This window comes from Macrotis lagotis, chromosome 2 (assembly GCF_037893015.1).
Source record: "Macrotis lagotis isolate mMagLag1 chromosome 2, bilby.v1.9.chrom.fasta, whole genome shotgun sequence".
Lineage (NCBI taxonomy): Eukaryota > Metazoa > Chordata > Mammalia > Peramelemorphia > Peramelidae > Macrotis > Macrotis lagotis.
Window position 1 is genome coordinate 1002780 of NC_133659.1, and position 27554 is coordinate 1030333.

Sequence of the window (27554 nt, forward strand, 5' to 3'; positions counted from 1 at the left end):
ACCAGATGAAGGTACTCTGGGGGGAGGAGGGGCAGGAGGCTGCATGGATCTAAAGAGATCTCATGTTGAAGAGGGTTTGGATTTGCTTGCTTGATTCCAGGGACAGAAGCCAGCTCGTTGTCCAAATCTAAAAGCTAGACAAATGGACCACAGTCTTTATTTAAATGAAATACAGGATGATGGAGACTTTAGACAAATGGGTGCCTTTTTCTAAAGAACATTCTTTGCTACTTGATTCTGAGTCTTGTAAATACACTCAATCTATGAAATGACTTCAAGCACCTTTGTGGGGTGGAAGACAAATACATGTGGTGTGGTGGAGCTGTTGCCAAGTAAATGCAATGCCATTAAAACTGCTTTTCTAGACTCAAATCATATTTTGCTTTTCCATATCAAAGGGAGAAATTGTCATTTGAAGAAACTGGGTAATGAAGGTGTGGAAGGGATGGGATAAGGGAGTCCTACTGAATAAGGGAATCATCTCTAGAGGCGTGGTTACATTGCCCCCTGGAGTCATAAATGAGAAAAACATTAGCTTGTCAACCATCAGGTTCAACTATGAGTATCTCTGAGCTGACTGTCCATTCTTTCCTCCCTCCTTTCCTTCTTGTTCCCCTCATCCCTCCTTCCTCCCCTCCTCCCTCCCTTTCCTCCTTCTTTCCTTCCCTCCTTTTTTCTTTCCTTTCTTCCCTTCCTCAACCCTCTCTCCCTCCCTCTCTTTCTTCCTTACTTCCTCCCTCCCTCTGCTTCTTCCTTCCCTCCCTCCCTAATACTTTTCAGCTCTTTAGTATTGTTCAGAATCATGAGTCTGTGCTGAATGGGGTGTTAGATTGTCAGTGAGATGGCCACTCAAAGTGCCTCATAGGATGAGCTCAGACTCTGCCTCCTGAAGTGGCAATTTTGGCATTCAGAGCAATGACAAAGATGGCACCTATCAACAAGAATTCTCTTTAATACAGCCTCCTTGGCCCTTTGGCTTTTATGTAAGTGCAGTTTATGAATGACTCCACAATCCTCTTCTAAGAAGAAGATGCCTTTGATTCATGCTTGTGATGGAGGCGCTAGCCCTCGGGTCCATCTTGCTGCTTCTGGCACCTTCCTGACATTGTGGGAAGCTCAGTTGCTTAAAGTAACCATAGAATTCCAGGAAAAGTTAAAACAAACCTTAGATTTGGGAGAATATAGGGCAACTGTGAGAGCCTAAACTTATTAAAATAGTTTGGAGGGGCAGCTTGGTAGAATGGATGGAGGAGTGGTTCATGAAGATTGTCTGGTGAACTGAGCCCTGTCTTAGTCTCAATGGACTGAACCCTGCCTCTGCTCCTCAGTTTCTTTGGCTGGGAGAGGATGGAAATGAACAAGATGGTGTCCATGATCCTTTGTGATTCTAAGATTATGACCTACCTCCCTAGGGGTTTTAGTGTCATCTAACAAATGAAAGATTTAGACCTTTTCACTGTGAAATTCTCATAGTTCTGGGATGAAAAATGTGTACAGTAGGGATTCCAGAATATTCTGTGGATCTTATACAAAAGTTGGACCTCATACAAAAACTGGATTTGTTTGAAAAATATTTGGATTTCAACAGTTAGGAAAGAAAATAATTTCTCCTGTTCTTTCTTTCTTTCTTTTAGGTTTTTGCAAGGCAAATGGGGTTAAGTGGCTTGCCCCAAGACCACACAGCTAGGTAATTATTAAGTGTCTGAGACCAGATTTGAACCCAGGTACTCCTGACTCCAGGGCCAGTGCTTTATCCACTACGCCACCTAGCTGCCCCAAGAAAATAATTTCAAGCCATTTCCCTCCCTCAATGAACACATCATCCTCCACCACAGTCCCAGGACCCTGAGGGCAGAAGCTCAGTTATCCAGGGTGAGAGCTAAGGGAGAAGGAATGAATGAACCAAATGATTGTCCCATGCTACTTAATGTAAGGACAAGACACTACAGCTTGAAGACTCAGACTGGTGAGATCACTCAATCAATCAGTGGTCATCATAAGCTTGTCAGTTCTATTGAAGAAGGCCAACACTTAAAGAATGTGGAGTCCCTGCTCAGCCTGCTTGAGTCCTAGATTTCTTTGGCCAGCCTTTATTCAGAAGAAGTAGGATGACAAGGAAACTAAGTATAGGTAAATACAGTTATCAGAAAACTTAAAGAAACACCCCAAACAAACAAGCTCATGGCCCACAGGTAAGGAATCTGTTTTAGACCATATTTCAAAGGTCATTGATTAACTTTCTTTCCTTGATTTATTTAGATATCCCTGAAAGCTGTCATCTGAATTAAAGGTTCTCCACTGGTGTGGGATAATTCTTGCACTATGAGAGGCAGGAATGTGGACCCAGAAGGTCAAGGACAGTATCTTTCTTTTATTTGCTTCACTTAAAATTCTTTTTTGCTTGATTCCTTTTGCTTCATAATCATTTTGGACACATCTCTTCCCCTGCCTGAGCAATAAGTCTTCATTTCCAACAGAGACAAAACAAACCAACCTCATGGATGAGAAGATACGCAGCATTTTGAATTTCTAATCCCTTAATTCTTTAGGTAAGGAAAATGGTACCCTAGTTTATTTCTTCTTGGGGGCCATTAGTTTAGCTGTTAATCCACAGAGTTTTGGATACTGTGGCCTAGTGGAGCAGCTTCTGGGCAGCTCCCATGGGAATTCTTTTTTTAATTTTTTTGGCAAGGCAATGGGATTAATATAGTGATCTGCCCAAGGTCACACAACTGGGTAATTATAAATTGTCTGAGGCAGGATTTGAACTCAAGTCTTCCTGACTTCAGGGCCAGTGCTCTATCCACTGTGCCATCTAGCTGGCCCTCCAATGGGAATTCTTAACAGAGCTCTCTGAAATGAATTTTGGGGACAGAGGATTCCTATATGGGTTAAAAACAAAAAGAAACATAGAAGCTTGGGACAAAGACCATAACCTTTTGTTAGAAGGAGGAAGTAGTTCAAAGACAGATTAAATATCCCAAGGCTCTTATCTGCTTTACTGGTCTGTGTTCCAAAAGAGCTAAAGTTCTTGGAGTTGACAGACCTACCTCCTTATGGAGGTCCAGTATGAGGCCCCAACTTTACACCAAGAACTGAAGCTTAGTCTTTTAGGCTAAGAGTCAAATAGGCTTGCAGGTTTGCAAAGCCTATTATTCCCATTTTACATATGAGGAAAGAAAGGCAGGAAGAAGTGAAGTGACTTGTTCAGGGTCACATAGCTAGTAAGTGTCTGAAGCTGGATTAGAAATCAGGTTTTCCTAGGGTGGCTAGGTGGTGCAGTGGATAGAGCACTGCTCTGAAGTCAGGAGGACCCGAGTTCAAATCTATCCTCAGACACTTAATTAATAATTACCTAGCTGTGTGACCTTGGGCAAGTCACTTAACCCCATTTACCTTGCAAAAAAGTCCAAACAGAAATCAGGTCTTCCTGACTCCAGGTCTGGCATTCCATGCACAATGGTGCCACCTGGAAAAGTACATAGCAGCTAGGAGAGAGAGCTAAGGAGGACAGTGGGAATGTGTCTTACATATAGTTAATAATATACTTAATAAATACTTTATCCATTCAGTCATTCATGTGGCTGTCATCCATCCATCCATTCATTCATCCACTCATCTACCCTCCCATCTATCCATTTAGCCCACCCACCCATATAACCATCTATCCATTTGCCCACTCATTCCAGTCATCCACCCATCTATTGATCTATCCATTCCTCCCTCCACTGACCTGCCTGTCCATCTAATAAATGTCTGGCATATAGTAGGTGCTTAATAAATGCTTGATCAATGTTGTATGCCCCTGTGGACTGATGTTCTTTGAGGAAAGGGATTATTTTGTCATTTGTCTTTATATGCTCAATGCTGAGATTGTTGCCTGTCTATACACATAAATATCTGTTAAATTATGTTGACTCAACCAATTGAGGAAGTCACAAAAGGACCAAGATGCTTGTCGGTAAAGAGAGCCCCTGCACTGATGGAATCACAGCTTGAAGTCTCCAAGCCTTTAAGACACAGTATATGTGATGTCAAGAGGGTCCAAGGGTCCGAGAGGAGAGGAGAAAACAGTTGTATCAAATCCTGGGCTTTTGGTTGGCAATGAAGTAGAAATGACTGTTGGTGGGAAAGTGCCTTCACCTTGTAAACTTGCCAGTCTCTGTGGCTTAGGTCTAGTTAGGGAGTTGAATGGAGCCCCCAGGATGGATTGTTCAACAGGAAAGATTTTGAGGAATTTCAACTAATTACCTTTTTCAGTCCTCATATCCTTGGTCCCTACAGGAGATTGGGAAATTGAAAGGAGACAGACCCTAATCAAAAGAATCAAGAAGTCCTGGAGAGACATTCTGTCTGCTCACTGTTCTTTTCTCAAGGAGAATTCTGCTAAGGTTACTGGCAATTTTGGAAGAAAAAAAAGGATGGTAAATGGTGTGTAATTTAGTGAAATTGGAGTGTTTTGTGTTCAAGGAGGTTGATACTCCTGTACTGAAGAGGAGGTAATTAGAGGACTGCACACCACCCAAGTCTCTGGTAATTGAGTCAACACCCGGGAAGACCTCAGGGACAGGAGGCCTCCAATCCCCCAATCTGATTAAATTGCAGTCTTGGAATGGCTCTTTCTACAGTAAGGAGTTCCTGGATGTCTCCAGGGCATTTGTTTTTCCCTCTATGACTATATAGGAATAATGAATATGTAGGAACATCAGCCATAGGACAAATCAAAAAGGGGAAAGATCATTTCTACTCTTGATTCTTGTCCAAGTTTCTACTTCCATCTTCTCAAAATTGAATCATCTTGGAGCAGCTAGGTGGTACAGTGGATAGAGCACTGGACCTGGAGGCAGGAGGACCTGAATTCAAATGGGACCTCAGACACTGTCACACTGAGCAAGTTGCTTCTCCTCTGCCCAGCCCTAAATGAATACATGTTATTGTTAGAAGAGCCCCTCCTTCAGCAATTTATAAAAATAAGGCTTTGTTGGAAGGGGGAAAGGAAAATGAATGATAAGAGTATGGGGGAAAGTTCTAGTCTCTTTTTGAAATCTCAGGAGATTGAAAGATCAAGTCAGATTAAGTTTGGTTCAGTATTAACTTTAAACCATTGTACTCCAGAAAGGCATTCACCTTGACCTCTCACTTTTCTGTTTCTTATACATGAAATGATGCTGGCTGGCTCAGCCCCAGATGCAGAACTCAGACTCCTGACATATACAGACCACATAAATATGGACAAATTCCTTCAGTTTTAAGTGATCCGGGCAGCTCCTCAAGTTTCTTATTTAGTTGTATCCAACTCATTGTGATCTCATGGAACACAGTACAACCATATTTTCTATGGAGATTTCTTGGCAAATTACTGGATTGGTTTGTCATCTTCTTCTCCAATGTGCCCTGTTTTACAGTTGAGAAACTGAAGCAAACATGGATTAAATGGTTTGTCCAGGGTAAGTGTCTGAGATAGAGCCAGGTCTTTCTGACTCCAGGGCTGGTCCTCTATAATCTTTACCTAAAGATCTCCAGGGGAGAATCTGCCATTTCCTCAAGTTGGGCATGGGAAGAATTTATCTTTCTCCCCATAATAGCTTTACTCCTAACTTCCCATATCTGTTGAGAATGCCACTATCTTTCCAATGGTAATGGTTTTCACTCCTCCCTTTCCGTTCCTATGATTTCTTACCCCTATTTCATCAACTACCAAATCTTTTTGATTTATTCACCACCATCTCTTTCCCTTCTCTGAGCTCATCATTGTCCTGGTGCAGCTCCTTACCACCTCTCACTGGCTCCGTATTGCCTCCAGGACAAAGTACAAACTCTGATATTTAAATGTGACTCCAATTTACCATTCCATACTGACTTTGGATAAATCTCCCCTTGCAAACTGGGCCCTCTTGAGGTCCCTGCAGAGGATAGTCTATACCTTGCACCTTATCAGCATCTTGGAATCCCAGTAGCTCACAAGAGGCTTCTCCTAATTGTCCTCAGAATCAGTGATGGTGTCTATATTTTCTGTATTAGTTTAGAATGGAAGCTTTCTGAGGGTAGGCATTGTGTTGTCTTTGTGTCACTCTCCCAACACAGGACTGGGTACAGTATGGACTTCATAAAGTGCTTGTGGAATTCCTGTGACAGACCTTCCACTTCTAGAAGGGTCTACATGGAAGAAAGAAGGGTTTAGAAACATGATTCTTGATGGCCTCCATATCTTTCTGTCCAGGTGGGACCAGGCAGCACCAATCAGACTTAATAACCTCATTCCCTGGTAGTCCTTGCCACTACTAATGGGTCCAACTAAACTGAGTGACTCATTATCCTTTATGTGGTCTCTATGACTGTGGGTGCTGGCCCTCACTCCTTGAAAAGGCTTTCTCTGACATCCTTCTCTTGGAGTAGAGAACCTTCCTTTCCTCCCAGGTTCTTCTGGGGCCAAACAGAATGAGTTTAATTCTTCTTCCACTGGACAGCCATCCCCCCCTCACTTGACAAAAGTTATTAATTTCTAACACATTTTTAGAAATTTTATTATTGACCAGACTCATATTTCAAGGGGGAGGCTTTCAGAGAAGACAGCCGACATCTCCTAGTGATCTGTTCCTATCATTTTTCTTTAGTTTCCTTCAATTTTCTTGGCCAAAAGCTTAGCATATTCTGCTGCTTCTTCCTTGTTCTTCTGGGTTTGTTGCTTCTTCAAAGAAATATGTCTTTGTAAAACATGGGAAGTCACCAGATGCTGACTTTTAGAAGCCTTGGTTCTGGTTTTCTTCTCTTTCTTGTTGATGCCAGATAGCATCTTCTTTGGACAAGTTGAAAAGTTTGTGAATTCTGCTAGCTCTTTTGGGTCCCAGGCAACAACATATAGTCCTAGCCATCAGTTCTAATATATCTTTTTCACCTTTCTTCATGATAACCAAGATGAGGAAACTCAGATGGGCATCCACAATATACTCACTAATAGATATACATTTTCTTTCTCCAGGTCTTCTAGCAGCAGGCAGACATATCAGTGAGCCCAAACACCAAATGTTTCATGGAGTCTGTTGCTCATGCCACTGATATGAACCACATAAACCCTTCCGTCCTCCATCCAACAGAAGCTTCAGTAGTCATCTATTCTCATAAAAGATCCATAGTTTCTGTAATTTTGATGAGTTTTTGATAGTCAGTGATTATGAAAGAGATGTTGAGCTTCATCTTTGCACAGCTGCCTGCTCCAGACCTGCCATGGGAAAGAGTTGAACAACCTTCCAAATGCTTTGAGGGAGTTGAGATCAGCTTTTGAGCAGTCATCTCATCCAAGTCCCTTAATTTCAGATGAGGGAACTGAGGCATAGAGAAATAAATGAGGGGATTTGCCATTGTCACGTAGGTTACTGAGGGATCTCGGGTCATTTGACTCAATGTGTGGAGATCCAAGGTTTTTCTTCTTACCAGCTCCTCTCCCCAACCTTCAGATGACCTGGACTTGATGCCCTGCCCATCTTGGTTGCTTTCTTCTACAGAGAACTTATCCAGCTTCTTTATGTTCTTCCTAATGAGTGGTGACCAGAACTGACCCTAATCCTCTAGGCATCACTGGGGCACTGGGATTGCCCGTTCCCTGTTTCTGGAAGCTTTGCTCCTCCTGATGCAGGAGAGATGCCTGCAATCAGTCAGCTAAAACACCAAGATCTTTTCAGACAAAGCTCTGTCTGGCCACTCTCTCAGTGATCCAGCCTGCCAGGACCCTTTCTCCTTTTTTCTGGTTCTTCTTTTCTCCTTTTCTGTCTCTCTACTTTTCATCACCTGCTAATCTGAGAAGTATTTCATTTCTGTTTTTATCCAATACTGCTACAAATGTCCTGTAGTACAGCAGATCCCTGGGACAAAAACCTGGGGCACTCTGGAGATCTCCTTCCACACCAACATCCAGGGTCTGGTTACTGATTTGGTTCTGGATCTATCTAATTGTCTCATTGTCTGGTTCCAATCTCTTCATCTTTTCATCAAGAATATTGTAAAAGAATATTGTAAAAAAGTGAAATCTGGGTCAGCTCTATGTTCCACATAGGCCAATGACTCAGTTTAGCAAACAAAGGGAATCAGGTTGGTCTGGCATCACCTGTTCCTGATGAAGCCACTGCTGTCATCTGTCTTTCAGGATATTTACTAACCATCTTTTTAAGGATACATTTGAGAATTTTTTTCCAGAAATAGAATCAAAATTTAATTGGAGCCATGCATATTATCTCTAAGCCATCTTTTCTCCTAACTAAATAGAGGTCATGACACCCAGCTCCCTCTCCATCCCTCTTTTCTAAGCATGATACTATGTCTTTGAATCCAGTCCAAGATAGCATAAGTCATTCTGGGTCACTAAGCTGTTTCCTCCAGATCTACCCCCTCCAATCCCCATTAAACATGTCTGTAGTCAAGCCTCCCCCACCTACCCTTGGGGAAGATGGCAGTCCAAACAGATGGGGGCTTTCTATCCATTCAGTCTCATGGTATTAGATTGGACCCATTCTTCCAACTGGTTGTGATCCTTTGGGATCCTGACACTTTCATGAGAAACATGGCGGCCCAGACCGGAGTGGGGAAGTTAGAGGCAGTCCAGTGGCACAATGGAAAGTGGTAAGACTGCATCAGAAAGACCTAAACTTGGAATCCAGCCTCAATTGCTGGAAAACTCACTTTAACCTCTCTGTGTCTGTGTTTGCTCTTCTGTGAAATGGGGATAATAGCAGCACCTTCCTAACAATGTCCTGGAAAATATTTAGCCATCAGCTCTCGGGGGGGGGGGGGGGGAATCCACCCTGTTTACACAGTGCACTTTCCCATCCTAGAAACTGGTAGAGCAGTTTACCAAACCTTGGTTTGTAGTCTTTGTTTATTTCTGAGGGTATTGAACTGAAAATGGAAGAGGCAGCTCTTGGAAAATCCTGCCTCCCAAGTCCCAATTCCACACCTTTGGCCCATGGTTGCTCATGTTCCTAAAGGTCCCAACAGGCTAGAAGGATCAGTCAAATCTAGCAAATGAAGTTGGATAAATGGAATGTTCTGTGCAAGGCTGAATAATTATCTACCCCAATTCAGGCTTGGGACCCTTGACTGGAGAGCCATTGGTGAGTAGGGGATGAAGAAGTCTGGAATAGAAAAACCTGGAAAGAATGAACTGATGAAAAGTGAAATGAGCTGAACCAGGAGAACATTGTACGTAGTATCAGCAATACTGTTTGATGAAGAATTGTGAATTACTTAGCAATACTAGGATCCAAGACAATCCCAAAGGATTAGTAATGAAGCATACTATCTGCCTCCAAAGAACTGATATTGTTTGAATGTAGACTGAAGCAGACCGTATTTCACTTTCTTTCTTCATGCTTTTTCTTTGAGTCTTCTTGGACAAAATGACTAATATGGAAATGTTTTACATGATTGCACATGTCTATATTTGGTTATCATCTCAGAGAAAGGGGAGGGGAGGAGGGAGGGATTTGGAACTCAAAACTTTAAATGAAAATGTAAAAAACCCCAGTTTTATTATGTAATTGGGGGGAAATAAACTATATTTAAAAAAAAAATCAAGGCCCAGCTAGGTGTGCAGTGGATAGAGCACCGGCCCTGGAATCAGGAGAACCTATGTTCAAATCCAACCTCAGACACTTAAAAATTGACTGTGACTTTGAGCAAGTCACTTAAGCCCCATTGCCTTAAATAAATAAAAAAAATTAACAAAAAAGAGAGATCAAGTAGTATCTTCATGAGGCAAAAATGTGACAATAGGAAATACTCACTATTACTATCACTCAAAATTTTCCACAGTGCCCAATGGTTTCAGGACCCAAGTGAAAAACCAAACTTTGCTTCTTATTCTCTTGGTGGGGAGAGATGGAGATGCCGCAATTTATCCAATTAAGGGTTGAAAGGCTGGAGAAGAAGCATTTGCTGCCACAAATATTTTGGTGTATATAAAGATTTTCTTTGTTGTCAATGACTTCTTTGGGGTACAAGCCTCAAATCTCGAAAAGGTGTGGAATTTTTAGCCGCATAATGCCAAACTGCTTTTCAAAATATTTATAACTATTTTACAGTTCCACTAACAATGCATTAATACACCTACCATTCCACTCTCATCTGCAATTGAGTGTTGCCATTTTGGGTCATTTTTACCAATTTGCGAAGTGTAGAGTGAAACCCAGGTTGTTTTGATTTGCATTTCTCTTATTAATGATTTGGACCATTCATTCGTGTCGTGAATACTTTATAATTCTTCTTGTTCATATCCTTTGACCATTTATCTATTAGGGAATGGCTGTTAGTCTTATGTATATTTAATAATTGTTTATCTACCCTGGATAGCAAACCTTATAAGAGAAGGGATAGAAAAGTTTCTTTCATTTAGTCACTTCCTTTCCTATCATAGCTGCATTAATGTTTTCTGCATTGAACTTTTCACTTTCATGTAATCAAAGTGAACTGTTTTATCTTAAGACGGCATCTCTTACAGCTATAAGAGTTGAATGGTCAGTTTATAGTATAATCTTTAATATTAATTAATATTGTCCTTCCCCCTTTTTTTTGCAAGGCAAATGGGGTTAAGTGGCTTGCCCAAGGCCACACAACTAGGTAATTATTAAGTGTCTGAGACCGGATTTGAACTCAGGTACTCTTGACTCCAGGGCCAGTGCTTTATCCACTGTGCCACCTAGCTGCCCCTTGTCCTTCATTTTTGAAGAAGACCTAGGTTACAGATCTATTAAAAATGTGCTGTGGAGTGTGGTATGAGTTGCTGATCTATGATTTCTATCCTTCTTTCTGTCTTCTTTCTTTCTCTTTTAACAGTAGCTTATATCAAAGAGAGAGCTTTTTTTTTTTCCTCAAGGCAATTTATGTTTTTCACTTTATCAGATACCAGATGATTCAGTCCCATTGTTTCTGATGTGCCCTTTTGGGTGTGTTCCATTTATCCATCTCTCTATGCTTTACTCAATACCAGATGACTTTGATGACTGCTGCTTTAAAATATAGTTTAAGCTCTGAATGTGCTATTCTCCCTTCATCTCCACTTCTGTTTCATCATCATTTTCCTTGATATTCTAGTTTTTTTGGAATATTTTATTTTGCCAACTACATGAAATGATAATTTTCAACTGTCTTTTTTCTCCCTCCCTTCCTTCCCTTTTCTCTCCTCATAATAGAAAACAATCTAATAAAGGTACTATATGTATATGTTAAACATAATAATCTTTTATTTTTCAAAAAGGAATTTTGTTATTATTTTTTCAAGTTCTGTAAAATATCCCCTGGGTAATTTGATTGATATAACATTAAAAGTGTAAATTAATTTTAGTAATATTTGGTAATATTTATTTTAGTGATACAGCCTAGGCATTAGCACTGACTGTTCCTCCATCTACTTAAATATTTCTTTCAGGAACATTTTGTAGTTGATTTCATACAAATTTTTTTCGGTTTGCTTTGGAAGGTCAGCTTCCAGAAAGTGTATGCATTTTGAAGTTATTTGAAATGAAGTTTCCTTTTTATTATTGCTTCTAGAGGTTTTTATTATTATTCTTATTTAGAAATGCTGTTGATTTTTGAATATTTATTTTGTAGTCTGCAATTTGCTGAAGTGATTGCCTCAGTCATTATCTTTATTGATTTCCTGGGGGTTGCCAAATAAGGTGCTAAATTATCAGCAAATAGGGATAGTTTTATCTCCTTTATTCCCTGTCTTTGCTGCTTTTATTCCTTTTTCTTTTCTTCTTTTTATTGCTGGTATTTCCACAACTATATGAAATAATAGTGGGAAGAGTGGGCATTCTTGCTTCATTTCCATTGTTGGGAAAGGTTCTAGTGCATCTCCATTGCAGATGATGCTTTCTTTGGGCTTTTGATATGTGCTAATTATGATATTATAAGGTTCTTTTCATTTCTATACTTTGTGAGGTTTTTAACATAAAAGAGTGAGGCGTTGTGTAGACTTCTCAAAGCATTTCCTATCCATTTAATATTTCCTTCAATATAGCTCCCACTTATCTTTCTAGTGTTATTATTTTTTTTGCACTATTCTTCACCCCATCTCACATCTCCATCTCTTTGGCCACGTCCCTCCTCCCATTAATTCCTTCCTTCCTTTTCGTACCTTCAAAGCTCAGGTTTCACATCCTATAGGAGAGCTTTCCTGATCTTCTCTTCAAGTCTTGGCGTTACTTTGTATTTATTCTGCATTTCTTTGTGCTCCCATTGCATCTTCCTGCTGTTACTTTACTTACCTGGCAATTCCTTATACTCTCTCACTTCATCTTCCAAGTTTTACTTTGGATTTACCTTGCTAGTCCTCATATTCCCAATTGTATCTTCCTAATAATACTTTGTATTTACTCTGCAATTCCTTACATTCCCAGTCTATCTTCCTAGAAGAAGGTAACCTCTTTGAGAGCAGGGGCTGCTTTTTTTCTGTCTTTGTCTCTCCAGAACCTAACACAGAGTATAGGGACTTCATAAATATTTCTTGATTTGAATTGACTTCTTGGAAAAAATTAGTAAAGGGTCCTTGCTATTATTTCTGTTTGCTAGGACCAGCCTCTAATGGACTACCCAAGATCACAAAACCAGTTGGTGGTCAAGCTGGATCTAGACCGGTGGATCCAGGTCTCCTGTTGTGTTTCTCATCTTACCATTGGTACTCTGATATCTCTTCGGTGTGGGTATACCTTTCCCTGGAATAGACCATAGACCATTCATACCTCTCATGCTATGTGGCTCTCCTCTGTGGTTTTCTATGAATCTTCCATAGAACATCAGCCCTTCATGCTATAGGTCATAGGGTCATTAGATTTAGCACTGAAAGGGAACTCAGTGGTCATCTAACCTTCTCATTTGATAGATGAAGAAATTGAGACCCAGGGAGATGGAAATGCTCAAGGTCACACAGGTCAGAATTGAGATCATAATCAATCTGTAAACATTGATGAAGAATCCACTATGGACCAGGTGTAAGGAAAACTGGGAGACAAAGAAAAAGCCAAATATCTGTCGTGTGTGTGTGTGTGTGTGTGTGTGTGTGTGTGTGTGTGTGTGAGAGAGATTGATAATGAGAAACACAGAAACAAAAAAAGACACAGAAACAGACACAGTATAGACACAGGAAAGTGACCTCTCTGTGGGCTGAGGGTGGGAAACAGCAGGGAGAAGGAAGGAGGAAAGAAAGATCTGTAGAGGGTAGAAAGTGACCTGTTCTTTGAAGAAAATGAAGTGCCCCTGTTGTTTTCCCCATTGGACCATGAGCTCCAGGAGCAAAGGGATTATCTTTTGCCTTTCTTTGTATCTCTAGCACCTAGCACCATGAGTAACACATAGTAGGAGCTTAATGCCAATTGATTGATTGAGTGACCAAGACTGGGGTGGGAGGAGGGATGCTCAGGGTCCCACTCTGAAAATATGATGGGGAAGGAACTGGATCCAAGGACCTTGAGCCCAGAGTGTTGTCTCCTAGCAAGAGTATAATGACCCTCTCAAGGTGGAGGTTTCACTCTATGGTTGTATCTCTCTACCTCCATATGTAGGTATGAAGGCATGGACCTATCTACCTGTGCATGTATATATATATCTACTTACTTATGTGTATAGGTAAGTATCTTACGTATTTTATAGAGAACTCCCAGAGGGCAAGTGCTCCCAAGGGGGGTGGGGCAGAAGAAGCGACACCGAGAAACCCTGAAGGTCTGTCTCATTGAAGAACATTAGAATTGTCTGTACAGCATGGGAGACCCTGCCACAGGACTGGCACAGCATGGTGTGTCCTCCTCAGAGAGGGGGCTGCGTTCTATGAGAAGGGCAGAATGGAAGCAGCTCAAAGGAAATGTGACATCCATAAGTTTAGAGGACTCACCCCAGGGGTTCCCATGGACTATTTGTGTCTGACCTGTGGTAGAGCATCCAGAGCTCAGATTGGTCTGATAACCATAGTAGACACACTGTCATTTGTTTCAAACATAGTGACGTCATTTTGGTCTTCTTTGATACCGAAGGACAAGAACCAACCAACCAGCCATGTATGTATCCATTGAGAAAGTTTCATCAGGATTTCCAACCTATATTCCTAATAAAAAGTGATTTCTTTCTGTGTTAGAAATGGAATGTTATCTCCCTCAGGAAGGCAAAGGATTAGAAAAGCTTGGAAACTGATCCTGCCCTTGTTATACCTTAATCTAGGAAAAAGAGGCAACTCTGGATCCTCAGTTAGACAAAATAGCATTAAGGATGAGCAACTGCGCAACCTAATAGATGGGCCTCCAAGGAGGTATAATGACTCCCTTATCCGATTCTTATGTATAAATGTCTCTGACTCCCTCTGCTCAAGTGCTCATCTTAGATGGATGGACGGCCTCTACCTTTTGGTTTTGTGGTCAGTCTTAGGGTATAAACTTCATGTCTAATTTAGATTTCTGTCAATTTATTTTAATCCTAAAATTCTTAAGTTTTATACTATGTATCTGCTGTGAACCCTAAAACTGTAAGAACCTTAACAACATAGGATTAAAATAACAACAGAGAAATATAGATCAGACATGAAATTTTATTCTCTGGGATTTACCATCCCATGATGGTCACAAGAAAACTGGGAGAGAAATAAGATTTTAGACCATTTGAGAAAGGGGAAAAATAATTAAGGTCTTTAGTGGCCAGTATATATAAAAACTTGCACAATATCTCTATCCAAAGCTGATCTACAGAGACGATCATCGCTGTTTCTTCCTGAATTCTTCTCTTGTCTCTTCCTGGAAGGATGGTCTCCCAAATTTGCAATTAACACAGAGGGCTGAATTTCTAACTAGTGAGGCAAGGTATCGGGCATGGGCCTAGTATTCTCTAAAGGGAACTCATCTTCCATCACAACATAGTGAGGAGAAATTATTATTGCTTTCACAGTATCTACCTATCATATGTATATATTTCCACATCCAGCATGCATCTATCACCACTCTAAAATGAGAGGTTGTTTCTGGAAGACAGTCCTAGCTAGATTTCACCATGGTATATCCAGAGAATCACAGATTGAGGATTTGAGACCATGTAGTCCAAAGGTGTCCAACATATCCTCCCCCGCCCCAGGGGGCTTACAATCCTCCTGAGTGGGACCTGAACCAGATTAAAATAGAATTGGGAAACATTAAACAAAATAAAGCTACAATAGATCACAGATAATGTTCAATGTCATGTTCTAAGTCACTATGGACTCCTCAGAGATCCTCTGGTGGCCACTGTTTCTATTAAGTTTGACCCCATTGCTATAGTCTGACCCTCTTATTTTTCAGCGGAGTGAACTGAAGCTTGAGGTCAAGTGACCTACCCTGGGTCACCTAGATAATTAAATCTGTGTGTGTGTGTGGGGGGGAGGGTTGAAGCCATGTCCTTTGCTCTTCCATGTCAATATTAGAGATTCATGCTGTTGCAGGGACAAAAGGATCTAAACCCAGTAGTAGTTAATGATATGAACTGCCTTACACACCTTTTTGTGGTATTTAGACAAGATGCCAAAAATCTCTATTATTCAGAGAGAGACAAAAATAGGAGAGAAGAAATGAAGATGTAGCAGGCTTTTTGAGCTTGTAAAGTTAGTCCCTTATTCAGGGAAAGTAAGTGCTGCACTCTTGTTTTCCATTGAATTTTTTTAGAGCTTAATTGGGTAGTTCCCATGGCAACTCAAGATCAGCAGAATATTCTGTCTTTAGTGAAGTGCAGACCAACATTTTTCATCTGCCTTAAGTTATAATATGCTTTCTCCTCCCCAACAAAACCTTGCCTTGGTTTTTTTTTTCAGATAAGCCTTTCCTAGCACATCTAAAACCTGAGGGAGCTGCTTTTCTCATTCAGAAATGAGAGCACTATGTTCCAGAGACAGAGGGTCTGGGATGACCATTAGGACAACATCCATGATGGGCCTTGAGCATTTATCCAATGGCACTGAAGAGTGGGGTAAAGAGTGAACCTGATGCCCTCCTTTGAGGATCTTACTATGGAGCTGGCCCAAGCCCTTGGTTAAACTCCTAAAGCCTGCTGATAGAACTTCTAATAACAAATATGGATCTCCTGATTGTATTAATGGACACTGGGTGGTGCTGACATCCTGGAAGGGGAAGGTTCACATGCTTTGTGGTGGTCTTAGCCTAATGCAGAAGTCCCAAAGATTCTGGGGAACAGATTGTGTGAGAGGAGTCAATCTTTCTGGCCATGACTCTGAGGAGGCAGCTCTGCTATCCGGCTCTATCCTGAGTTGAGGACTCTAGAAGTACATTTGCCCATCTTGACTTTCAAATTAGTTGGACCCAAATAAATGATTTTATTGCTCTCTGCTAATGAATAGCTCTTTACTCTCTCCCCCCCTCTCCAACTTGAGAGGAATATGTGGATGTTTGGGTTCCACAAGAATGTGAAGGGAGGATTGTTAGGTTATGTAACAAAGACCAGGGTCTGCTTATATTGTTGCCTATGGGCAAGGTATTGAGTTAAAGTCAAAAGACTTAGTCTCCATCTGATCAAAAACTAATGAGATTGCCCCCATCTGTTTTTAAGTTAACCAGGAGTCAGGACCTTTTCCTTTGGCCACAAGATGGAATAGCTGTTCTTGCTCATTAGTATAAAGAGTAGGGTGGGAGATGTTTGGGGACCAATAGATCAATTAGAGTGTGATCCCAGCCTATGATTGGCTTGAGAGGGCAGGCACAAGGCCATTCAAAGTGCATAAAAGACCTTGCCTTTGGGGATTTCCGTGCCTCTCTCCCACCTAGAGAGGTGTGCCATTTTGTTGAGATATCTTAATTAAAAAAAATCTTTAATTACTCTGGACTCAGTATTCACAAACCATTTCTAACAAATTCTAGAAGTAGATTTTTCAGATCATGCCTTTTGATAGTGGAATGGTATAAGAAGCCCTCTCCCATGCAGGCCTACATCATGCATGAGCTCAGTGAAATTGTAATAACTGTCTATATCGCCCTAATTCTGGCTTACTCTTTCTTAAGACTAAACTCTGTAGGTTAACATGTCTCTCTTTTTAGGACAAAGTCTGAAGGTTAATGTTATATTAACCCTACCCCCTTGACGATTGGGGTTCAGTAGCATATCATGCGTCGTATGATATGGAGGAGATCATATTAGGGGCATATCATGGAATGGCTGGACCTCTTAGATTGTAACTCAAACTCTGAGAGCCTATGAACATCCAAGAGGGAAGGGAAAGAATTTCTAAAGACCATAAATTATCTGACATTCCGAGACCAATTCGAGCCTCATGCCCAGGTGAGGTACCTGTACCTTATAAGGTGTATCTTGCAAGGTTCATGAATAAAATGTACAATTTTCTCTCACTCTAGCAGGTTCTTCTTTTCATTCATTTATAACAGTTAACACATGTTTAATTTTATCAGTTTTTTAAAAGCCAAACTCATGGAGATTATGAAACCAGTGTTCTGTTAATCAGCTCCCCTCTTCCCTCCCCCCACCCCAGTTTGCACCCCAACTCTAGATGCCCCAGGCCTATCTCCTTGCCTTTAGGATTGTCTCTGGGCATGTAAGCCTGTCCAAATGAATATGGAGCTTTGGCCTCCCTTTTTGAAAGATTTCTGAGGAAGATGCACCCTTTCTGTTTCCAGGGAACAGGGTGGAGCCTCCAAAATTGACTTCCAAGTCCCTGTCAAGGCTCTCAGGTTCCTTATCTACCTCTTTTGGGGAGGGGGGGGGGGGAGAGAGAGAGAGAGAGAGAGAGAGAGAGAGAGAGAGAGAGAGAGAGAGAGAGAGAGAGAGACAGTGAGTAAAGAGCTGTTCACTGGAAGAGCCTCAGGATTGTGATGTCTGTTAGCTCTAATAAACATTAGCTGAAGGAACATCATTAGGAACAATAAAATCATTTATTTGGGTCCAACTAATTGGAAGTCAAGATGGGCTAAGATTTCTCTTTGAGACAATCAGTTTCCAGATGAGTCTGCAGGGGGAATGACTAACCTACTTGTAGATGGATCACAGATTCTAGACTCTCCCATTTTCCTTTTGCAAAGAGAGCAACGAGTTTTATTCAGCTGCTTTTTGTCATGCTAATATGGAAACAACCCTTCCAGCATGGCAAAAGAAGTGGTTTACATAGAATTAAGATGCTAATTACAATTTATTCTCATCAATTTGGTAAAGCAGTCTGCAGGGCAAATGGTATAAAAAAATCCTTTTGATTTCTGTGAAGACTCTTCAGTGAAGCCTTTCTCTGAATTGGGAAATGTTGCGGAGTAGGAGACTAGGAACCCCGAGTTCCAATCCTTCTTAGCTGAAAGAGCATAGATGCTCACTGCCTCCTTGACCTTTAGCCTTTCTATCTGTAAAATGGGGGCAGTAATGTTAGCATTCTCTGTGTTACTTGGTTGTTGTGAGCAAAGTGATGTGACTTTAAGCTCTATATAAATGTGAACTAATATTATGATTTATGGGAACCTAGCTGAGGATTCAGGTTGATTTCTTCCCTCTCTTTAGTTGAATCAAATGAGTGAGATTTTATGATATTCAAAAGCAATCCTAAGACTCATGTCTCCTCAGGGAAGTCTTGGCTTCTATCTTTTCTGAAAGATTTGGTTGCTCTTTTGGCTTATTTTTCTTCAAATTTAGAGGCAGCTGGATATTTACTAGTTGTATGACCCTGAGCAAGTCACTTAACCTACATCAGTTTCTTCAACTATAAAATGGGGACAACAATTCTTGGATTGTTGTGAGCATCAAATGAGATACTATTTGCAAAGTTCTTTGCACAATGTCTGGTAGGTTTCTTCTCTTTTGGAGTGGACATTAGGCCAGCTACTCTGTTCTCAAAGTTTAATCAGTATTTCCAACCTATATTGCTGATAAAATGTCTGATTTTTTCCTGTTGTAAGAAATAGAATGTCATCTTCCCATTTATTAATTACAGAGTCAGGAAGACAAATGATTAGAAAAACCTGGAAACTTGTCCTGCCCTTGTAATACTTTAATCCAGGAAAAGATAACCATGTGTTGGTCTTCACAGGGTGTGGAAGGGCCCCTTTGAAATCCATTATATTTGAAATCCCTCCCTCCCTCCCTCCCTCCCTCCCTCCCTCCCTCCCTTCCTTCCTTCCTTCCTTCCTTCCTTCCTTCCTTCCTTCCTTCCTTCCTTCCTTCCTTCCTTCCTTCCTTCCTTCCTTCCTTCCTTCCGTGAAGAATGTAGGGCATTGGTCTTCACAGGGTGTGGAGGGGGGGGCCCATTACAAAGGGGGAATGGCCCGACCAATCACAAAACTGGGAGAGTTCTCCTAATCCCATTCCAAAGATGACAAACCCAAGATTAGAAGAAACTAGTCCTTAACTGGTCAGGAGTAGCCTGGAGTCTTGACCGTCTCCTTTGCACATGCTCGAGGAGATCTCACTGCTCTGGCTCATTAGTCGGGTGAGCGGGTGGGGGGGTATAGGAACCAAAGTATCCATTAGGTTTGTGACCCCCGCCTATGGTTGGCGTGAAGGGGCAGGAACAAAGCCTTTCAAAGTGCAAGAAAGAGATTGTGTGTTGGGGTTTCTGGACCCCTCTCTCCCACACCATGAGAGAGTTGTGCCATTTTGTTAAGATATCTTAATAAAAACCATTTTAATCACTCTGGAGTAAGTATTCTATAGCCATTTATAACACCATGGATCCTCATTTAGACAAGATCACTGGGATAAGGATGAATAATTGTGCAACCTAACAGAAAGACTCCAAGAAGGTTCAATGATTCCTAAACTATCCCTGTCTCTCTCTGCTGGGGTGCTCATTCCCATAATGGCCTCTACCTATAGGTTTCGTGGTAAATCATAATTTCCTAATTGGTCTCTCAGCAGCCATGCTTTAGCACCAGTATCTTTTCCAGGGTTTGATAGGATTTGATGAGCTCTTTGGGTGGTTTTCACTTAAACTACAATGATGCTACAAGAGGCAAGTTATGACTGGAGTGTGAAAGTGGCTTGGAGTTGAAGCCTGCCTCTGACACCAGTTGTATAGCCAGTTGCAGGCCAAGGAATTTCTTGGAGTCTCCATTAGGTTGTGAACATCAACTGAGAACCTCTCTGTGAACTTTGAATTGCTATATAATTATCAATGAATAATAAGAATAGTAACAATAGCTTTAATTGTTAATATAGAAGGACGTCCATTGACAAAACCCTAACCGCATAATGCTTCACAGATATTCTCTCATTTGAGCCCCACAACAGCTCTAGGGGTTGCTAAAATGAGGACTTCTACAGAAGAGGAAACTGACACAGCGAGAGGTTAGGCGAATAGTCCAGGGTCACCCGGCTAGCAAGTGTCTCAGGCTGGATTTAAATTGGAGTCTTCCTGACTTTAAACCTAGTGCTCTATCCACTGAGCTACCAAAATGTCTGTTATTATTACAATTAATAATAATTGCCATTATTGCTTAGATCCTTTCCCTTTTTTATGGGGGGGGGGACAATACTTGTGACAAGATAAATTCATGTGCCACCCTTATCTGAGTAGGATATCTAATGATGGTGGGGAGTGGGAGTTGAAGGAAGAATATAGTGGAACTATGCTCACTCAGAGCTCTCTTTGCTTTTGTTATTTTCATTTCTGTTGCCATTTACTGCTATCTTGAACCATTTTCTTTTACAAAAAGAGAAGCTAGCGTGAGTTTGGTTCAGTGGGTTTCTTGACATGGCCATATGGAAAATTTCCTGTTATCTACCATCTATTTATTTTCTGGCTTTGTGTTGACCCCATTCACTGGACATATTTCCCTTGTTTGACAACGATCTTAGGTTTTGTTCTTTGCCTGCTTCATTAGTGAAATTAATATGTTCGGGTCATTTTCTAGAATTTAAAAAATACACCTTTCCAAACGTATCACTGGGGCGTAACATTGAGGCTGCTCTGAAGGCCATGGAATGGTGCCACTGTCGGCTAGAACACTTGAATCTGTCTCACTGGTTATGTCAATGTTTCCTTTGGGCTTGAATATCTGCACACAAAAGCCATAGAGGTCTGTAGATCAAGGCTTAAATTCTGGAAATGGGATCAATCCAGTGTCAGTAACAGAATCCTCATCCTCACCGAAACAGAATGCCAAGAAAAACTTCCTACCAAACAACAGTTATTCCAAAGAGGAACAAACTGCTATAACAATAACAGTGCCTTAGGGGCTGGTAGGTTCTCCTCCATTGAAGACTGGATGACCATTGTCTCATGTCTCTCCTCCCCTTAACGGCCAAATTCTTGAAAGACTGTGTACACATGATACCACTTCTTCCTCACCAAAGAATTTATTTTTAACCTCCTCTAATCTGGCCTTTTACACTGAGCTCCTTCCTCAATGTCTACCAATTCTTCTCCACCAACACCAGAGGTCTTTTTTTTTTTTTGCCATTTAACAAGCATTTATTTGTGTCCTTAATATGCTAGGCACTTCGGGATTGTTCGTTCCCTTTCACCCACTCCTACGAATGTGCTCTCCTCCTCTGACTTTTGAAACACATAGGGCTCTAGATGAGAGGGAAATAAAAGAAACTGGACCAAAGCCAGAAGTGGTGCAACATCATGGTGGGTGGTGGGAGAGGGAAGGAGTACAAATTGCCAATGTCTGGCGAAATGTGGAGGAAAAGTTGAGCTTCCATCAAGGGGGCCCAGATTGAACCAGGAAGGTGAATGGTCTTAGAAACTCTCTTATCTGGTCAATAGGGCTCTGGAATCCCTGAGACTCTGGAAGGCAAAGGGTCAACTCTAATCTAGGAATTACAGCCTCAATGCCTCCAACTTCTCTTGGTTCTAGCAATCCCAACACAGATGGGACCAGAGAAACTGCCTGGTAAGATGGCTTTGCCATCCTAGCCATCACCCACAACTTCAGTGCCATCTTGGACTTTCATTCTCCCTCACTTCACTTATCCAGTCACATTCTAAATATTGTCAGTTCTATCTCCACGACATTTTCTTAACCTTTAAAAACATGAAAACATTTCAATTGATAAGCATTGATATTCTCTCCTTCTTATGAAGGAAGAAAAGGTCAAGCTAAACAAATTCCCTCACTGGTCAGGTCCACAAACATGGGCCTTCTCTGTCAGGAGTTTCTTCTTCATCAGCTCTCTGGCATCATGGCTGCATATTATGTGGATGGAAATTCTGAAGACTTGAGTGGAGAGAGGAGGCTCCTGCCTACGGCTCACTCCAGCCATGGTATCTAGCCGATCTTGCTTTTCTCAGAAGTTCCCCTACTCCCTCATTATCCTAAGACTGCCAGACCAACTCTCCTGGTTCCCAATTTACTCCCATGAAGCACTGGGACCTATTATGTAAATTAAGCACTCATATGTATCAAGGATAATCTCTCTTTCGCCTCCCCCACCCCCAAATACATGCAGGGCACCCTGGCCATTAAGGAGAAAGAGTGAATTCCTGATTCTATGTGGAGATTGGCTTCTATTCATTAAATCAATAGTACAACGGGCTTGAGAGAGAGAATCGTTTCATCTGACTGGTAACCTAGAAGTGTTCAAGATCTGCTACCTCACTATGATTAATAATTCCATGACAAATGGTGTCAAACTACCCATGTGTGAAATGGAATCAATAACTTTCCACCATGAATGGCTCCAAGTAATGATTTAGTCAATTTAACATGATTTTGCCTGCTAATGTTTTTGGTAAAAATAATCCAGTATGCCTTCATGGAAAACTTAAGTCAATAAAATTGGGTAGAGATTTTAAAAACAGCAATTAGGAGCCATGTGCCTGCCACTTTTGGTGGCATAGATGGTACTACCAAAGTCCTACAGTGCCAAGGGGATGAGCTGAAGTTGGAACAGGTGGAAAACACCATCTAGTCCACCTCTTCCACCATTTTATAGATGAAGAAACTGGGAGGTCTCCCAGGGAGCAAGGGGGTAGAGCTCAGGTCCCTGCAAGTGGAATGTTCCTTCCACTGATCCATTTCTCTGTGATCACTCAATGGGGGCTGGAGGGGAAGGAGCAACTCTTATCACACAGTAGAGCATGCTTCCTTAATATATTTGTTTAGGTTTCTACTTTTACTTTGATAATTGGTCCTGTTCTTAACCACAGATAATCATGGTAACATGAGTGAAGAGAGGCAGTGTGGGGTAATGGATAGAATATTGGATTTGGGAGTCAGGAAGATGCATGGTAATCAATACCCTGACCCTCCCAGAGTCCCAGTTTTCTGTTAGCTCATGGGGTAGATCAGATGATCTCCAAAGTCCCGTGAAGCTCTGGAATTATGGGACCCGTGTTTGAGTCCTACCTCTGTGATTCAGTTCGGTGACCCTGTAATTCTGTGGATAAGTTGCTCCATCACCAGTTAATTACTCTAGGAAATTTTTCTGGTTACCAGTCACTAATAGGCTGCTATCTACACCAGAGGAGGCAGTTAGCAGGTTGGGAATGCCTTTCATTGATGAAATAGCAAGTATATACCAGCATCTCCCCCTTTCCCAAATAAATATTAAATGCCAGATGTTCATGGAGCATTTTGGAGCCCAAGTAGGCTACTGGCAAGTTAGCTGCTCTGTGTTTGTAATAACATCATTTTTATTCATTTCAACAAATACTCATCACTAACTCTAGGCCAGACCCCGATCTTGGAAGTGGGGATACAGATGAAATGATTTGGGCTCTGTCCTCAAGGGACCTTTCTTGGGGAGCTATAACAATGTACAGTGAAACAAAAGTCTTTAGGACAATTCAAGAAGGAAAGAACATGACAGCTGGGAAGAGATATGGGGAGAGCACACCAGGATTTGAACTCATGTCTTTCAATTCAATGCAACTCAATGATTATTTATAAATGCCCACTATTGGTAGGACATTGTGCTAGTCATTGGAGATGCAAAGAAAAAAAAAAATCCAAGAGTGAGTGTTCACAATGAGGAAACCTTCTCTGGCTACACAGAGGCTACATGTCCTTGTTGGGACATTGGGAAGGTTCATCTGACCAGGAGGCAGGTGATCTGAGCTTGAGTCAATTCCTGTCACTTGGTCAGTGTGGAATGGAGAACTTTGGGTCCTCAGTTTCCTCTTCTGTAAAAAGGAGGGCAGGGCCAAGAGGTTCTGAGATCCCATTTAGTTTGGTGACATCACTAAGACAGCTATTTTGGTTTCAGGTCATTCAGAAGGCAATGGCAGAGGGGTGGGGGGCAAGGTTAGGCTGTGACATATTGCCAACAAAGAAATGGGGTAGAAAAGAGCCCAGTGGGACAAAGGGAGCCAATGGATAAAAGAGGAGGGTGGAGCAGGGTTCCAAACTTTGCTTCCCACTTCATGAAACACTGAGCCCCTGCTCTGGGACCCCCCCCCCCAGCCTTTAGCTCCCTTTGATCTGTTCTTGTTGTTCAGTTATCTCAGTCATGTCTGATTCTTTGTGCCCCCATTTGCCATTTTCTTGGCAAAGGTACTAGAAGGGTTAGCCATTCCCTTCTCCAGCTCATTTTGCAAATGAAGAAACTGAGGCAAATAGGGTCAAGTGACTTTTCCAAGATCATGTGGCTAGTAAGTGTGTGAGGTCAGATTTGAGTTGAAGGTGACTCTTCCTCACTGAAGCAGACCTGCCTACTTTGCCACCGAGCTGCCCTATGCCCCCATGTCCATAGCCTTTCACTCTGGGTGCCCCATGCTCCATTTCCTCTAGGACCCCAACTCCCTCTCTTTGCCTTCATTAGCTTTGTCAGGGCTACCATTCCTAGAGGGCTCCATCAATCAACTGCCTTATGACTCCAGTCACCATCTCTGAGACTTCCAGAACAAAATGAACTTCTGGATCTCTTCCTCTATCTGAATGTAAGCTTTTTGAGGGCAGGGACCATCTTTTTGACTTGGTATCCCCAGCCCTGAGCACAAGGTCTGACCTGCAGTAAGTGCTTAATAAATGAATTTTTCAAACATTCTGTGGCCCCAAAGCTGTAGACTACCTAGATCTCAAGGCACCTCTGCCTGCTGACTTGCTCAGTGGGAGCTATGTTTCTTCCCCAAGATTAATTCCAAATGAAAGTGGCTCTCCGGGAAGCTTTTTGCCATTATTATTTGAGATAAGAATGTGTGTTTTTAATGATGTTGTTGATAATAAAAGAAAGACCAGCCCAAGGAACTAAGCCTTCTAAGTCCTGCTCAGTAACTTGTTCCCTGGGTTGCTCTTGCTTTTTTCCTCACTCACCCTCCTGCTCAAGATCCCAGAATCTGGAAGGAAGGTCCTGGAGCCCATCCAGGCCAGCCCAGTTGGGGGGGGGGGTGCCAAAGAAGGGCACCAGACTTGGATCCAAAGACCTGGGTCTGAGTTTTGCCGCTCATTCCCCAGGGGATTCTGGAGGAAGGAGAGAGCAAAAGCTAGGTTTTTCAGTAATTGAAGAAAATCAAATGACAAAGGGAGACTTACTTAGAAGCTCCCTAAAGCAAAAGTCAGCTTGCTTTTGGCCTTTGGCCTTTGACCTTCTGTGTCCAACCTCTAGAATGCCTGGGGACTGTCTGACTGCACTTTGGGCCAGCTTTCATTGCTGGGAAATTTTCCTGATGCTAAGCAGGAGGCTCTTAGTTATGGGCAAAAATGGAGCAGTGGGCTGACTTTGAGCTCCCCATGTCTTTCCTCATTGCCTCTCTCCATCTTTCTTTTCTCAATCCAATGGAAACAAAGTGAGAAGGGACCTTAGGGGACATTCTGGTCCATTTTGCAGATGAAGTAACTGAGGATCCCAGGAAGTAAGTAGCATCACTGAGCCTCTTCCCACTCTGGGGCAGTCTGCCAAGTTTATATAAAAAGTCTGATTACTCTGACCAGCCCCCTCTCCAGCTCTTTGTAATCACTTTGATGTAAAATGGCACAATTTCAGACTGGGTCTAGCCTTTCCCTTTCCTTCCAGTGCTTCTATCTTATAGGAGTTTTCATTTTCAGTGTCACAGCTGTTCATTTTTCCTTTCATCTCCAGAAAACATCTGACCCATGGCCTCATCTGGCCCAAGCTTCCCATTATTGGATGGTCCAATTTAGATTTCATTCACTGTTGGTGAGAGTCTCTGCCTCCATCTAAACCTCAACCCCCACCAAAGAACAAGATTTCAACCAGTTCTAAGGGAAAAAGAATCATGAAAATCCTGTCAGGTGATAAGCCTGAAGAATCAAATTTCTAAAGAAATGAGAAGACAATAGAGCAGTTGGTCCTAGGTTAAGAGTTGGCCCTGTGAGGGGCAGGATGCCAAAGGAGGCAGAGGCTTGGGCTTGGAGTCAGAGAAATCTCCAGGTGGACATCTCTGACTGCAGCTTCCTCATCTGTAAGATGCACATGAGGGTGTACTGCAGGGAAAGTCCTCTTTGAATGAATTAGTTTATTTATGGATCATTTCTCCCATTCTTTTCAACCTCGGTTTCCTATTGAACCTGAGCATTCTGTGATTGAAAGTTAGCAAACTGTTTCTTATTAGAATGTGAACTGGAGGTCTTTTGCATTTTTTGAGAGAATGTGGGTCAAGTTTTCCATCCTAAAGTCATATAAAAATACTGGTTATATATGGTATGTCCCAAAAGTCTTGGTGTGGTTGGAAGCTTTGTTAGCTTTTAGTGTGTGTGTGTGTGTGTGTGTGTGTTTCCAGCCCTTAACACAGTGACTGGAGCATAGTAACCATGTTATAAATGCTGGTTGACTGACTGTAGTGGAGGGATGGCTGGTTCTGGAATGACAAAGACATGGGTTCAAATGTCTCTGATATGATATCAAGTAGGGTGATCACAGGTGGTCACTTCATTTCTCAGCTCTCAGAGATGGAGAGGTGGCATACCAGATGCAGCACTTGGAATTGGAACCAGGTAGTACCGAGTTCAAATTCTGCCTCCAACACATGAGCTAGGCCATCCTGGGCAAGTCATTTCCACTCTCAGCTTTGGTTCCCTTGTCTATACAAGGGCTGGAGTGAACAATCTCTGAAGCTCCTTCCACCTTTCACCCTACATCCCAAGACTGGCAAATGGCCATGTTGTTGATGGAGGAAGTCCCTGCACTGGGGAACAAATGTCAGTTTGGATCTCAAAATTTAAAAATTTCCATTTGCAAAGATTTCTTGGGTATTCAATCTCCTTAAAATTCATCACAGTCAGAAGCCAATGTACATGAATGCTGAAGAGACATTTGCCTTGAATGACATTAAATTGCTGGGTCAAAAGCAACCTTATAAGTGATAGAACTCCATGACTAAATAATTAACATTTATTCTGAAAACAAAAGAATATTCCTAGTATAACTTCCAAGAATAGTGAAAGGTTCTTATCCATCTGTCTGTCTCTCTCTTTCTCTGACTAGATTATCCATTTATTTATTTGCCCGTCTCTGTCTCTCTGTGTCTGTCTCTCTACATTTCTGCTTTCAGAATCAGTCAGTCCAAACCCCCCAAGCTTTTGAAGACAAAGAAGATGACCCCTTTGCTGTCCAGCTGCTGACAACAGCAGCAGATGATTTTAGCTATAAATACTCAATGCAGAGCTTGCTTTCCCTTCTCTGGTTGATGTTCTCCCCTTTCCTTGCTT

At 41.8% G+C, this 27554-nt stretch overlaps 2 protein-coding genes across 3 annotated transcripts in view; one reads left to right on the forward strand and one right to left on the reverse strand.

Annotated features, from left to right (window-relative positions):
* ZZZ3 (zinc finger ZZ-type containing 3) overlaps positions 1-3521 on the forward strand; it is a 120301-nt gene extending 116780 nt beyond the window's left edge. Inside the window, exon 15 of the transcript XR_012475443.1 lies at positions 1635-3521. The gene's annotated coding sequence lies outside the window, so the exon portion shown is untranslated. The remainder of the gene's footprint in view (positions 1-1634) is intronic.
* AK5 (adenylate kinase 5) overlaps positions 1-27554 on the reverse strand; it is a 171730-nt gene that overhangs the window by 25463 nt on the left and 118713 nt on the right. The window lies entirely within an intron of this gene.